The 15,571-nt window shown below is 38.0% G+C and overlaps 1 protein-coding gene across 5 annotated transcripts in view; it reads left to right on the forward strand.

Moving 5' to 3' along the window:
* NAALAD2 (N-acetylated alpha-linked acidic dipeptidase 2) overlaps positions 1-15,571 on the forward strand; it is a 113,951-nt gene that overhangs the window by 72,243 nt on the left and 26,137 nt on the right. The window lies entirely within an intron of this gene.

The raw sequence follows: 15,571 nt of genomic DNA on the forward strand, positions 1-15,571 counted from the left end.
CCCTCCATTCTGAGCAAGTGCCCCCGGCCGTGTGTTTCTCGCGTAGCCAAGTGGCCGCTGTGCCCCTTGTTCCGCGCGGCCCCGCGTCCTTCTTGCTGCTTTGGAAACGCCGGTTCCACGCATTGTCAGTCTCTTAAGCCGCTAGCGACCCCAGAGAAAGTGCAAAAACGGGGCGTTATTTGTACGTCCTCTTCTTGGAACACAGTGGTTTTAGCACCTGAGCAGAGGAGAGTGGCCGAATCTTCCCCTTGTGTGTGTTGTTGCGGGGGTGGGGTCGGGGGGGGGGGGCTGTGTTTCCAGTGTCCCGATGACAGGGGCAAGGGTGAAGTGGACACTTAGGGAGCATTTTTTAATAACCGAACAGTTGTGGTCGAATCACATTAAACGCGTAGAACACTACTATGAAAATTTAAGGTGCTTGAAAACCGGACAAAGAAAATTTTAGATTAACTGTGGTTCTAGAAAGGACAGTTTCTCTAAAACCCGGGTCTAGGAGTTATTTCTTATTAACTTATGAACCAAGTTGTTCATACTCAGTTCTCTAATCCTGGGCCGTCTGGTAAAATTTCTTTCAGTGAGGCAACACTAGGGCCAGCTTGTGTACTCTTGTTTTCCAAATGGGAGGACTAGAGACTAGATCTAGCGTTTGCTGGTGACTCCCTCAAAAGGCTGCACCCTCTGGGGCCGGGCCAAGTGGAAGCCGCACAAAGCGTGGAACTCTATCCGCATTTCCCACTTGGGTGGCAGGGGCCCAAGTCCAGCAGGGAGCTGGATGAAAGTGGAAGAGCTGGAACTTGAACTGGCACTCTCATCGGGTGCCTGCATCACAAGCAGGAGCGCCAGAGCACTTCCTTGTCATGCAGTTTCCTGCTAATGCACCTGAATGGTGGCAGATGATGGATCTGAATCAGTGCCACCAACGTGTTAGACCCAGGTGGAGTCCTTAGCTACTGGCTTCGTCCTGGCCTAATCCAGGCTGTTGTGGGCATTTTGAGACTGAACCAGTAGATGGAAGATGTCTCTTGTGCTCACTCTGGCTCACCGTGTTCTGTCTTTCAAATAAACACAATGAATAAACATTTTTTAAAAAATCAACAGTAATTCCAGAAAAGAAAAAAATGGAGTCACAATATATTTGCAATTTTTTGGTTCTTTTCTGGATATTTTAATAAGCAACAAAAATAAGTCATTGCTGTAATTAAAAAAAAAAAAAGGAAAGGATCAGTGCATTCCATTTCCAACTTCACTTTTCTCTCCATTCCCACACTGTGATGCTAACTACCACCAAATATTTGAGAAACTTTCTAGTAGTTGTATAAGTAATGTATATAAACTTTACAGCTTCCTTCCTGTCCTGGCTCTATACATATCAAAAGGTGTTTTGATTATTTGTGATTAACCAGAGTTAGAATGCATTAAATAAGGCAATTATCAATCCTTGGTGGAAAGTGGGTATTTATTGTAATACTTTCATTACTTTAAGCATTTAAAAATATTTCTTAAAGTACAGGGGGTGAGCATTAGGTTTAGCATTTAAGATGCTGCCAAGGATGCCAGCATATCATATCTAAGTGCCTGGATTTGAGTCCTGCCTCCGGATACTGATTCCAGCTTCCTGCTTATATGCACTCTAGATATCAGCAGGTGATGACTAAGGTAGTTGGTCCGTGCTGCCCATGTGGGATACCTGGATTAAGTTCCCACCTGCAAGATTCAGCTTGGTCCCTCCCTGGCTCTTGTGGGCATTTGGTGAGGGAACTAGCAGATGGGACATCTCTGTGTGTCTGTCTCTTTCTGACTAGAAATAACATAATAAGAAGCCATTTAAAAAAATAATTTTGATAAGGCACAAAATTGTGTTTATAGAAGTGAATTCAGTCTTATTTAAATTTTGTAGTATTTTATAAACAAGGTTTCCATCACAGGGATGTTCACTCTAGAGTGATTCTTTATGCTGTTTTTCCGCTTCTAAGTAGATGTACTAGATAACATACATTAGTGTGTGTGTGGTTTTGTGTTCATTGTTTTTATTCACTAGAACATTTGTCACCCCCTTAAAGGAGGGACTAGAACAGCACTGTTCACTAGCAGTATAATGGCCAGAAATACGAGGACATAGATAACTAAAATTTTCTAATAATCACTTCTAAAAAAGTAAAAATTGATACTATTAACTATTAATATACTTTATTCCATTATATCTAAATTGTTATAATTTCAGCATATTGTCAGTCTAAAAATTTGAGATATTTAGATTTTTATTTTTTAAGCAATATGTCCAAAATATGGCATGTATTTTACACTTACAGCATTTCTTAGCTTAGCCTAGCTACATTTCATTTGCTTAACAGTCACAACTTGTTAGTACCTACCTTAATGGGCAGAAGTAGTCTACCAACTAGTATTGGTTCAGTTCAGTATTTTTTGTAATTTAGTGAATGAATTTTAATAAGTCTTCATAAGGAATATTGTTCAATTCTACTGGATTAAGGTTGATGGAAGTGGAAAGAGATGTATATTATGGGAAAATGGAAAAAGTTCAATTAAGCTTCAGTATCTTGAACAGCAATAATTACGAATGTGGTATGCTGATCTATCTGTATAACTATGTAGAATAATGTTTGAAGAGAACTAATCCTTAATAACAGTGGTTGGAGACAAGGAAAGGCTTCAAGGAGTAAAGTTAAGATTTTTGGGGGGGCTGGCGCTGTGGCATAGCTGGTAAAGCCGCTGCCTGCAGTGCCAGCATCCCATATGGGCACCGGTTAGAGTGCTGGCTGCTCCATTTTCAATCCAGCTCTTTGCCATGGCCTGGGAAAGCAGTAGAAGATGGCCCAAGTTCTTGGGGCCCTGCACCCGCATGGGAAGATCCAGAAGAAGCTCGTTACTCCTGGCTTCAGACTGGCGCAACTCTGGCCGTTGCAGTGAATAGAGTAGTGAACCAATGGATGGATGACCTCTCTCTGCCTCTACTTCTCTCTCTGTGTAACTCTTTCAAATAAATAAATTAATTAAATTTAAGATTTTTCTTCTTGCTGTATACACTTAGATGTTTCTGAAAAATATAGTAAGTATTCACATTGTATGTGTTATAAAAAGGAACAAAAAGCAACCTTTATTTGATCTGTGTAAAGAGAGATGTGATAAATTCAGCTATTACAATTGTGTTTTAAGCCATGTTGATTTACAGAAACTTTCTTTGTATCTTTTAGTGTCTTTTGTCTTGAAATATATTTGATGTTAGTGTTTTAAGTTTTGTTAAGTTTTTCTTTGGTTTGCCTAATAAAACTAACCCCATCTGTTTATGTTTAACTTGTGTCATTTTTGGGGGGCATTTACATGGCAATCAGAAAATAGATTGCTTCTTTCCTTTTCTTCTTTTCTTTTCTTTTCTTTTCGACTCATAGCTAAGACTTTTATTTTGCAGAGAAACCAAATCTTTTTCTGATTAGTGATTATTCAGGCCCCTAAAGTGTTCCAGAATTTACTAATGACTTTGTAAGTTACTTAACATCTGATAATCTCATTTCTCATCTATAAAACATTGATAAGATGTCTTGAGGATTAAATAACACATGCAGTCCCTTTAGTGTAGTGTAAACACTGAGTAATAAGTCCATAAATGTTTAATAATAAAAATAATCATGAGTCTAATCTTGGAATGAGTACTGTGACTCAGCAGTTAAAGACAGCACTTGCGATGCCCAGATCCCATATCAGAGTGCCTGGAATCAAGTCCTACCTCTACTTCCAGTATTGCTTCCTGCTAATGCTTGGATTCTTGTCAGCCCCTGGGAAACTCAGTTGGATTTCCTACTTCTTGGCTGGCCTGACTCAGTCTAGACTGTTGAGGTTATTTGAGGAATAAACCAGTATGCGAGTATGGAAGCTATCTTTTTCTTCTCTCTCCTTTGTCACACTGCCTTCCAAATCTTTATTTGTTTATGTTAGTCCTATTTTGTTATGTCACTTGTATTGTGCTTTTCTGTCTACAGTTAAGTCTACTTTCTTATTTTCATTTTGTTTGCTAAATATGTTTTTTTTTATTTTCACTATGATTTCCAAAATGTGTATCTTAGTTTTAATTTGTTTCAGTCAGTATTAAATAGTTACTATGTGTTGGTACTACACTAGGTGCAGGGAACCAAAGTAATAGTTCACCTGTCTGTCCTCATTGTGTTTGAATTTCACAAGAAAGATAGACATGAATCAAATACCTGCAAATATAAATTTATTCTCAAATATATTGCTGTAAGTACACATGGAAAATACGTTATGCTGTTAGTGGGAATGGAAATTTACCTGATCTGGGGTGGGGTACAGGCATAGATAATAGTCTACACCAAAGTCGTGAGATGGAAGATGTTGTAACATTGGAAGAACTAAAAAGTTATTGAAATATACTAGGGCTCATAAACAAGGAGCCAGATGAAGCCGGAGAGGTAACCAGATATTTACATCATATAGACAGCCTGAAAGTCCTTTATCCTGCGGTCAATTTAGGACTAACAAAGGATTTTGCTATGGATATAATTTTAATTCTACTAGTTATTACCTGTAACATTTTGAAAAGTATTCAGTGTATTTCTTTGTTATTAAACCTTCTTGGAGGCAGTAAATTACAGGAAGGAAATGACAGCATAAATCTGCCCCAATTACAAGAGAGAATTCTAAGATATAAAAGCCACAAAAAGGACACAGGAATTCCAGAATGGTAAAGTAAGGACCTCCAAAAACAGTGAATGCATTCATAAAAACAGGTGAAACCTGTCAGTTTTCCAGAATTATAGAAATTAATGAAAGGATTACAGTTACTCAAAACTGAGGTTTCCTGGGCTATTTTGATAGTAAAGAGTTTCAAGTGATCTTGGCAGTATTTCTTCTTTCCCTCTGAATGGAAACTTTGGCAGAAGGAGTTGGCCACCGTGCTGTTCTTATTGTAAAATGACAGGTGATAGAAACCTAGGAGACCTCAGTTTTCAACAATGTCATGTTGCATTAGAAGCTCTCGATGGAATCCAGGTTGTCTTAGAGGAACTCAGAAAGAAAAGGACTTCAAGTAGTAGTGTGAGAGTAAGTATAGTTTCCTGATTGTGTGGCACAGGCCAGAAGAATGGGGAAAGCCATCTCTCACTGGGTTTCCAGGAATGGCCAAGACAACTGCATGTTCATCCTGTATTAATTGAACAGTGAATAAGACATAACAGATGAGTTCCATGGCCTGCATGAGGCAAGGCTACTGCAGGTTCTGCAGGTCTACAATAGGAGCATAAAGCTAAGATCACCACCATCAGCAATGGCTGCAGCTTCATGTTCTAATGGATAACTGTCTTGCTTTGCTTCTTGTCTCATAGTTTTCCAAGACTTTAAGAAGAAAACAGAACTAGTGTACTCACACAATGTATCTGTAACTCCACTAGGTTGAAAATGACTCCAATCCTAAAGGCTGGGACCTGGGGATGGGCTTCTTCCGTACCATACACTTATGGGAATAGGGTGAGGCTGAAGTGAGAAGAGATGGGATTTTTCTTTCCACCCCCCATCCTAGCCTGCCCCTAAACTAGGATCTGTAAACCTAACAATTTCCTTGTGTTCACACAGGTGAATACATACAAGTATATAAAGGCACCTTCATAAACTTGTCTCCTCCCCCTCCCACGCACTTAGCTGCTGTAGGCTCCATTGTCAGGCTGATTCTGGCTCTTTTTTTAAAGAATTTATTGCAATTAAAGCAATAACAATTTTTTTTTTTAATTTTATTTGACATGTAGAGTTATAGAGGCAAAGGTCTTCCTTCCATTGGTTCACTCCCCCAGGGGCCACCATGGCCAGTGCTACGCTGATCTGAAGCCAGGAGCCGGGTGCTTCCTCCCGGTCTTCCATGTGGGTGCAGGGACCCAAGCACCTGGGCCATTCTCCACTGCCCTCCCAGGCCACAGCAGAGAGCTGGACTGGAAGAGAAGCAGCCGGGACCAGTACCCAGTGCCCCAACCAGGACTAGAACCTGGGGTGCTGGTGCTGCAGGCAGAGGATTAGCCAAGTGAGCCACGGCGCTGACCATCTGGCTCCTTCTTATAGAATGGAAAACCCCTGACTGCAAGCAGTGTTCCAAGCAATATGAAGATAGGAGGCCCAGAAACAGGACTGGCAGTGATGGGACCTGATGATGATTTATAATATTAAAATCTCCAATCCTATACTTACAATAAGGAAGGTACTCAACAAGAGCTAAATGGTGGTAAGAACAACTAACTGTTTCACATTTTAACTTGCCCTATTCCCATATTCTTCTCTATAGCTAGTTGTAGTTATAGGGACCTACGTAATCCCAAATAATATAGATGAGCTCCATCCTCAGCCCTGGCTATTCCCCTGCCCTGCAGGGATCCATGCAACCTTCTCTGGAACTCTGAACAAGTACTCATATGGCATCAGTCACTGAGAACGGAGGGCTGACACACTTGCCCAAGGCCCCACCACACAGGCTTCCACTGAGATCTGTGCATCCCTCCTGAAGCTGAGAGGAGTGCCATATAACTTGCTGCCTCTGACATTGATTACAGAGCAGGAAGGTTGTGGGAGATTACCCCACAGTGCTCACAGGGGCTAAAGATGAAGTAGTATACCAAACTAACTTCCAAAAAAGACATATTTAGGAAAAGGCTTTCATCACAAAAGTAATTCTTTAAAAGTTATAGAGACAACTGATCTTCAAGAAATGCAAATATCAACACAGGGACACTGGAAGTCAGAAAAAGCTGGTCAATATGCCAGCCCCAAGAATACCACAACACTGCTTTAGTAACAGACTTTAAAGAAAAGAATATTGGGGTGGTTGTTTGATGTAGCAGTTAAGACATGGAGTCACCTGAGTCACATGCCTGCTTTCAACTCCTGGCTCTGCTTCCAATTCCAACTTTCTGCTCATGAACACCCTGGGAAGCAATGGTGATAGATTCCTGCCACCCAAATGGAACACTCCTGCACTGATACATCATATCAACAGATTGTGTCAAGAGATGCAGAAAAATTGTTTGATAGAATTTAACATTCATTTATGAAAATTCTCTGAACAACCCAGCTGTATATGAGGCATACTTCAATATACCAAAGGATATGTATGATAAACCCACAGCCAATATAATACTGAATACCAATATGACACTAATATTAATAATTCCCCAAATCAATATCATATTGAATGGGGAAAAGCAAAAGCATTCCCATTAAGATTTAGAACTAGATAAGGATATCTGTTCTCACTATTCTTATTCAACACAGTACTAGAAGTTTTAACCAGCTACTTTAGGTAACAGAAGTAAATAAAAATACATAAAAATAGGGAAGGAAGAAGTCAAAGCATCCCTTAAAGACAATGTGATCATTTGTAGAGAAACTAAAGACTCCATTAGGAATCTATAGAACTAATAAGTAATTTCAGTAAAGTTGCAGGATACTGTAGAATCAGAATCAAAATGGAGTGAGTGTGGCTAAAAGCTAATTGCAGATCTCTTGGTTCTGTACATATTAACTTTGCTTGCTAACATCTAAGGGTGTATCTTGTGAAACTATGTGGGCCCAAATTCCCAGGAACTAGGTTAACAGAAATGTGTGCTTCACTGTTATCTTACAACCTTATCTTGGATCTGTTATTGGGTTTGTTGTTGTTAACTGTTATCTTACAACCATATTCTGGTTTTCCTCTTTATTGTTCACTGATTACCAGGGTCTGGTTTGAAATTATAAGCTCTAGTGGACAGAATACTATTAAAAGCAGTGTAACCTGGTGCTGGGGGCTGCACTCTGGCAAGGAGTGTTGGTTTAATCGGTGGCCGGTCCTGATAGACAGCCTCTTAAATAAGTGATATAGGGAAAACTAGTTATCTGCATGCACCTCTTCATTCTACACAAAACTCAAAAATGGATCAGAGATGTAAATGTAAGACCTGAAACTTTGAAAGAGCTGAAAGAAAATGTAATGGAAACATTTCAGGAAAATTTTTAAAATAACACTCCAGAAAACACAGGCCAAAAACCAAAAACGGACAAATGAGATTACAGCAAACTAACAGGTTTCTGAACAACAAAGGAAACCATCAAGAGTGAAGAGACAACTGACAGAATTGGAGAAGGTATTTGCAAATTATTCATATGCTAAAGTACTAATAGCTAGAATATTTCAGGAATTCAAACAACAAACCTCCCAACAATCCATTTCATAAATAGACAAAGAATCTGGATATACATTTCCCACGAGATGAAATACAGATGATCAAAAAGTATAAGGGTAAATGCTCAGTATCACTAGTGATCTGGGGAATGCAAATAAAAATCCCAGTAAAGTACCATTCAAATTAGGATGGCTATTATCATAAAGGCAAGAAATAACAAGTGATGGCTGGGATGTGGAGAAAAGAGAGTCCTTATACACTGTTGGTGAGAATGCAAATTATTGAATCCAGTTTGGGGAACAGTATGGATTTTCCACAAAAAAGCTAAAAATAGAACTTTCATATGTCACAGCTATCCTGAATATGGGTGTGTGTATATATATATATATATATGAAGAAAATGAAATAATAATATTAAAGTGGTATCTGCACTACCATGTTCATTGCAGCACTATTCACAACAGTCAAGGTATGGAATCAATTTAGGTGTTCATTGATGGATGAGTAAATAATTCAAGTTTATGTATACAGAGCAGAGCATAATTCAGTCTAATAAAGAATTAAATCTTGGCATTTGTTGCAAAAGGGGTAGAATTGGAGGTCATTTTGCTAAGTGAAATAAGACACATACAGAGCGACAAATACTACATTTTCTGTATTTTATGTAGTGTGAAGAACTGAAAGAGGGGGTGGTAGGCTACAAACATAAGAAAAAAAGTGAGGAAATGTAAGTGCCAATTGCCTGATTTGCTAAGTTTATATTGTATATATGTGTTGAAAATTGCATGGTACCCCATAAAACATTCCAGCAATATATATATTTAAAAATGTAAGTAAGTTAATTTTTAATTAAAACTTTTCATTTATGTTTAATTAATTTTTTTTTTTTAATTTGAGAAGCAGAGAAACAGAACTCTCATCTGCTGGGTTCACTCCTCAAATGTTCAAAATGGCTGGGATGGCCGGGTTGAAGTCAGGAGCCAGGAACTCAATTTAAGTCCTTACATGGTTTGTGGGAACCCAATTACTTGAACCATCACTGCCGCCTCCCTGGGTCTGCATTAATAGAAGCCAGAGCCAGGAATGTAACCCAGGCATTCTGATTTGACATGCGGGCATTTTAATGAGCACCTTAACTACTAGGCCAAATGCCTGCACATTTATGCTTTTACTCTTCTGCACATTCATGTGTATCTACATTAACAGAAGCGCACGCGCACACACACACAGCTATTTGAAAGAATATAACTTTCCTCATGTTACCCATATTTGAATGTCCTCTATGGATGGCAATGCTGGTGAAAATAATTTATTAAGTTCTTGCATCAAAATTATAAAATGTTTTCTTATGATAAAAATTATATTTGTCTTTATTTTTTCATTTCCCAAGATAGGGTTATTATTAGTTTTAATAGCTTCACAAAATAATTAAGAATCATAAACATTTTAAGTCCCACCACACGTTCTCTTGGCCCACTGTTTTCCTCCAATTATTGTGGAGTTTACCTGACAACATTTCATCTGCATTATGTTCCTTTCTCCAGTACCAATATATAAAACATGCTGTGGTACATTCGGTTAAGCCTATGCTTGGGTTACCCATATCCCTTATCAAAGACTGGTTTGAATCCTGTCAACTTTGCTTCCTACCCAGCTCCCTGCTAATATGCCTGAGAAGCAGCAGATGATGACCTAAGTACTGGAGGTTTTGCCACCCACATGGGAGACTAGGATGGAGTTCCTGGCTTCATTCTGGCCCAGAATAGGCTGTTGTAGCCAACCAGATTGATCTCTCTCTCTCTCTCTCTCTGCCCCCCTCCTCCCTTTCCTCCACTTCCTTCCCTCCCTAGCTTTTTTTTTTTTTTTTTGGACAGGCAGAGTGGACAGTAAAAGAGAGACAGAGAGAAAGGTCTTCCTTTAGCGTTGGTTCACCCTCCAATGGCCGCTGCGGCCGGTGTACTGCACTGATCCGAAGCCAGGGGCCAGGTGCTTCTCCTGGTCTCCCATGCGGGACCAGGAGTTGGGCCACAGCAGAGAGCTGGCCTGGAAGAGGGGCAACGGGGACAGAATCCGGTGCCCCGACCGGGACTAGAACCCGGGGTGCCGGCACCGCAGGCGGAGGATTAGCCTATTGAGCTGTGGTGCCAGCCCCTCCCTAGCTTTTAAAATAATTAAATCTCTCTCTTTTTTTAATGTCTGATAGAATTTAGTTAGGCTTTTGGATCATTACCAAACTTGCAGTATAAACACAACTGGTGCAATGTTTGACCAACTTAGGGATGGGAACTTGTGTTTCTTAATTCTGTGTCTCATGTGAACAATACACCTGAGACTGTTTTTACAGGACTTCTTAAAGGGATGGGGCCATAGGTAAACACCGCAGTAACTAGTTCAATGTCATACTTAGGATTCAGTTTTTCCCCTTCTTCCAAACTGAAACAAAATATATTGAAATATGTGCATTCTTAATTAATATCCTTTTTAAAAAATCATTGAAGGTCACAAATTGAAATTCATTATATCTCAGAATTTTATGGACTAAAAGGTATACTAAAAAAGAAAAAAAGGCAGTTATACAGCCAGAATGTTTGAAGGTATTGTTGATAATGGGAAATGACTTCCTTGAGCAATAGTGGCTAGCAATTCCCCAAAATGACATTCTGTTATTCTTGAAAATGCCAGTTTTTCTAAACCATTTCAGCTTTTGATAAACTTTAGCTCTTTATATGTTGTACATGGGTACTAAAAACTTGTTTTGCTCAGATTGGAAGAAACTATCCAAATTATTTAATTCATTGCTTACTCATTTATTAGTTCTACAGTTTTTATAAGCCTGTCAATAAAAACAGTTACTAAGATTTGAAGTTTCTACAAAATTTTTTATGCATGCAACTATTGTGGAGTATTCTAAACTATATTTTCTCAAAGAATAAGCCTAGTTTAGAGATAGTTCCTTCTGTATCTAATATCCTTCCAAACTAGGAAAATTGCAATTTGTTATAACAGGAAATAAGTTTTCAAAGAACATCAGGACATAGAAATCTACTTTATTTATCTGACTGAAGAGTAAGCTTCTGGAATCATGGGTTTTTGTTTCTTTTCCCACTACTACTATTGTATTATTCTAACTGCTTAGAGCAATGGCTGACATGAGATAGATAGTAATTAAATGTTGAATAAATGAATTTATTTCTACTTAATAAGAAAATAATTCAATAAATACATTAACTATTACTGAACTTTAGCTTGTAGAAATTTGGAAAAAAAGTTGAACAGAAACAAATGAAAATAAAGAAATTAGCTATATTTATATTACAAATAAGAAAAGAGTGTTAGACCCCAAGTGATACATGAAAAGCTCATGCAGATTAAAAAGTAAATTTCATGAAAGTAGCAGAAAGAATTTTCTAGGTGTTTTGGGTGTTTAAGGGTTAAATTGAAGTTTTTTTGCAGATAATGAGTAACAACTATAGATAAAGATAGATTCAGTAAATCTCTCAACTTAAACATTGATATAAAATAGAAATATTAAATTTTTCCACCAGATGGCAGCAAAGATTTATCATAGAATAATCAAACACCTTCAGTCATTATACCAAATAATGTATAAGGAATGCCAAGGAATTTTGTTTAGATTTATTGTTCCCTGGAGGTATGACTTCATTAGAAAGGTTCTGTCATCGGTGCCTAGAGTTTTTGTCACATTTTATGCTTATTCTTACCTTCCAAACTTCGCTTCCTATTCATTTTTCATAGGTATGTCCCCATGTCATGTTTCACTACATGACAGATCACATACGCAACAGTGGTCTCATCAGGTTATAATGGAGCTGAAAAATTCTCATCTCCTAGTGAAGTCATAGTCATCATAAAGTCATGAAACAGTACATTACTCATGTGTCTGTGGTAATGCTGGTGTAAACAAATCTGCAGTACCAATTGCAAAAAAAGATAGTATATAACATTACATATAGTATATAATAATTGATAACAATTAACTACTATTAGTTTATGTATAAAAAAGTATACTATACTTTTGATCAGTATTTTATATTGTAGGCATTCTACTTAAAAAATAAAAGGTCGCTGTAAAACAGTATGTTATGCTATATCAACAGTAATCTTATGCATGTCATGTTTATTGCATTTCTTGGTTGAATCAAGAGCCTACCCTACTTGATTGACCTACACTGTCCAGGTTTATGTGAGTGTACTTTATGGTGTTTGCACAATGACAAGATCAGCTAATGACACAGTTCTCAACATATCCCTATTGCTAAGCAATGTATGATTGTACATCCAGATAATCTTTAATTACAAATCCAAATATGTTACTCTCTAACTTAAAAACTTCAATAATTCCCTAAACCATAAGGTACAAAAACAATCCTCTTAGCTTATTTACTCAGTTAATACAAAGGCACTATGTATGATAGGCACTATGAATAGGAACATGAATATTTCATGGAATTATCCATTTGGGGAATTAGGAATGTGTAACTACATAGCTATAAAAAGCACTTACTCAAGGAAAAGTATGCTTTGGTGATTGTGGAGGCACAAATGAAGGATGAGGGTGAGGAATGACTATGGGACATTCAGATATGGAATGTAGTAAAAAGATCTGGTCTTTTAAAAACAGATTTATTTATTTTGAAAGCATGTGTGTGTGTGTGTGTGTGTGAGAGAGAGAGAGAGAGAGAGAGAGAGAGAGAGAGAGAGAGAATCTACCCAGATGGCTACAATAGCCTGCACAGGGCCAGGCCAAAGCCAGGAGCCAGGAGCTAGGAGCCAGGAGCTTCTTCTGTGTCTCCCATGTGAGTGCCAGTCATCAAATATTTTAGCCAGGGCATTAGCAGGGAGCTGTATTGGAAGTGGAACAACCAGAATTTGAATTTTTTTGATATGTATGATGGCTTTACCTGCTATGCCACAATGCTGGATCCAAAATCTGATCTTGAAAGAACAATTTGGATCAAAACATGTAAGTATCACTACAGAGCATGTAAGCATAAATAGTGAATTTAATATTGATAATCTGATTTTAAAAGTTATATATGATAATTTCAAAAGTATTTAGAAATTATAGAAAATAATAAAAATGAAATTTACCAATATTATCTCCACTGCTTACTAACATTTTGGTATATGAAGAGATTTCAAAAAATCTGGAAGAGACAGACATTGTGGTGCAGTAGGTTAAGCTTTCTCTTGGAATGCCTGCATCCCATATTGCAGTGCCAGTTTGAGTCCTGGCTGCCCTGTTTCTGACCCACCTTCCTGTAATGTGTCCTGGGAGGCAGTAGATGATGGATCAAGTATTTGGGTCCCTGCCACCCGTGTGGGACAGTGGATGGAGTTCCTAGCTCCTGGCTTTAGCCGGCCCTAGCTGTAGTGGACATTTCAGAAGTGAAGTGGTAGGTGGAATATTCTTTCTCTCTCTGTTTCTCTGTCTGTCTCTCTGTCTCTGTTGCTCAGCCTTTCAAGTAGATGAAAATAAATAAACTTTTTCCTAAAGTTTGTGGAAAATGGAAATCAAAGATAAGTTTACTTAGGTGCAAAAGATTTTGAAATTTAAACACCATTTTTTCATAATTGCACTTTCAGAGAACTTTTTGGGAAACCACATATATATATATATATGTATGTATATACATGTATATGTATATATATTTGTATATATATGACTTATAAACACAACTTAGATATATAAATTCTGAATATGTCTATAATTATATACATAATAGATCATAAATGGGGCCATAAGATGCATCCTATTTCTTTAACTGAAATTCGCTTAAAACTAAGTTATAAAAGGGGAAATGGAGGGGATGGCAAATGAGATTGGCAAAAAATGGTCAGGAAGCTGGGTAGGAATAAGAATAGTATCAGGTATGACAAAAATTGAAAGACTTTTAAGAATGGAATAATTTAATGTCAAAATCTACAGAGTTATTAACTGAGAACTAAAAGCAATCAAATGGATTTAGTGACCTCTGCCTCAATAGCTTTAATGACATTGTGCAGTGAAAAGCTGCTGTGAGAACAACGAGAGGCAATGAAGGGATAGTAGTATTTGTGAATTCTTCATATGAGAAAGGTCTTTTGAATAGAAGGACTTCATTTTTCCTATGTGCCCATCGAGACTAATTTTTTGTCTTCTCAATACCCACTATCCTAACAGGTGTGAGGTCACATCTTATTGTGGCTTTGATTTGCATTTCCCTGATGACTACATCTGTTGAGTGCTTTTTCATATGCCTGCCTAGCAACTGAATTTCTTCATCTTCTTTTAAAGATATTTATTTATTTGAAAGATAAAGTTATAGAGAGGCAGAGACAAAGGGAGAGAAAAAGAGAGAGAGAGGATGGGAGAAAGAGAGAGAGATCTTCCATCTGCTGGTTCACTCCCCAAATGGTCACAATAGCCAGGCCTGAGCCAGGCTGAAGCGAGGAGCCAGGAGTTGTTTTTTTCTGGGTCTCCCACATGAGTGCAGGGGCCCAAGCAGTTGGACCATCTTCTGCTGTTTTCCCAGGTCATTAGCAGGGAGCTGGATAGGAAGTGGAACAGAGGGGACTTGGATGCAGAGATCCTGTTTTCCTTGTACTTGTGTTGAAGAGGCCATCATACTCCTATTGCTTGTTCTTAGCATGTTTGTTGAAGATCACTTAACCATAAATGTATATATACGTTTATTTCTGGGAAATGTATTCTTTTCTGTTGGTCAAAGTATTTATTTTTATGCTAATACTGTGTTGTCTTGATTACTAGTTTATTAATATAACTTGAAATCAAAAAGTGTGATGCCTCCAGTGTGCCGACCTGCGGCACAATGAACTGGGTTTCCTGAAACAGAGTGGGAATGCGGGGACAAGGACGCAAAGAATGGAGCCAAGACAAGTCCTGATCAAGGCTCATTTATTGAACAAATCCAGTAGTATATGACCAGTTGTTTACAAGAGGGAGCACAAAAGATTTACATATCAAAAAGGCTTTTAAGGTTACAATAAAACACTTAGGTGATAAATGCAGGTTTCAGGTGTGACTGATTATCTATATTATCTCTTGTGAGATGTTTAGGTTCTTCCTGCCTCTTCCCGGAATCTCCCTAGGCCAATTGTCTGTGCTGGGAAGTCTCCATTCATATGTTTAAGTGTAAACAAAGGGAGTGACTACCTGTGGCTGCCCACACTCCAGTTTTGCACTTCTGTCTCAAGATTGGTTTGACTATTGATGATGTTTTCTGCTTCTATATGAATTTTCCAGATTGTTTTTTTCTGTTTCTATAAAAAACTGCCCTTGAAATTTGGGTTGGGATTGCATTGAATCTGTATATCACTTTAGGTTGTATGGATATTTTGACAATCTTAGTTCTTTTAATCTGTAAATATGAAATGGG

Source organism: Oryctolagus cuniculus, chromosome 1, assembly GCF_964237555.1.
Source record: "Oryctolagus cuniculus chromosome 1, mOryCun1.1, whole genome shotgun sequence".
Lineage (NCBI taxonomy): Eukaryota > Metazoa > Chordata > Mammalia > Lagomorpha > Leporidae > Oryctolagus > Oryctolagus cuniculus.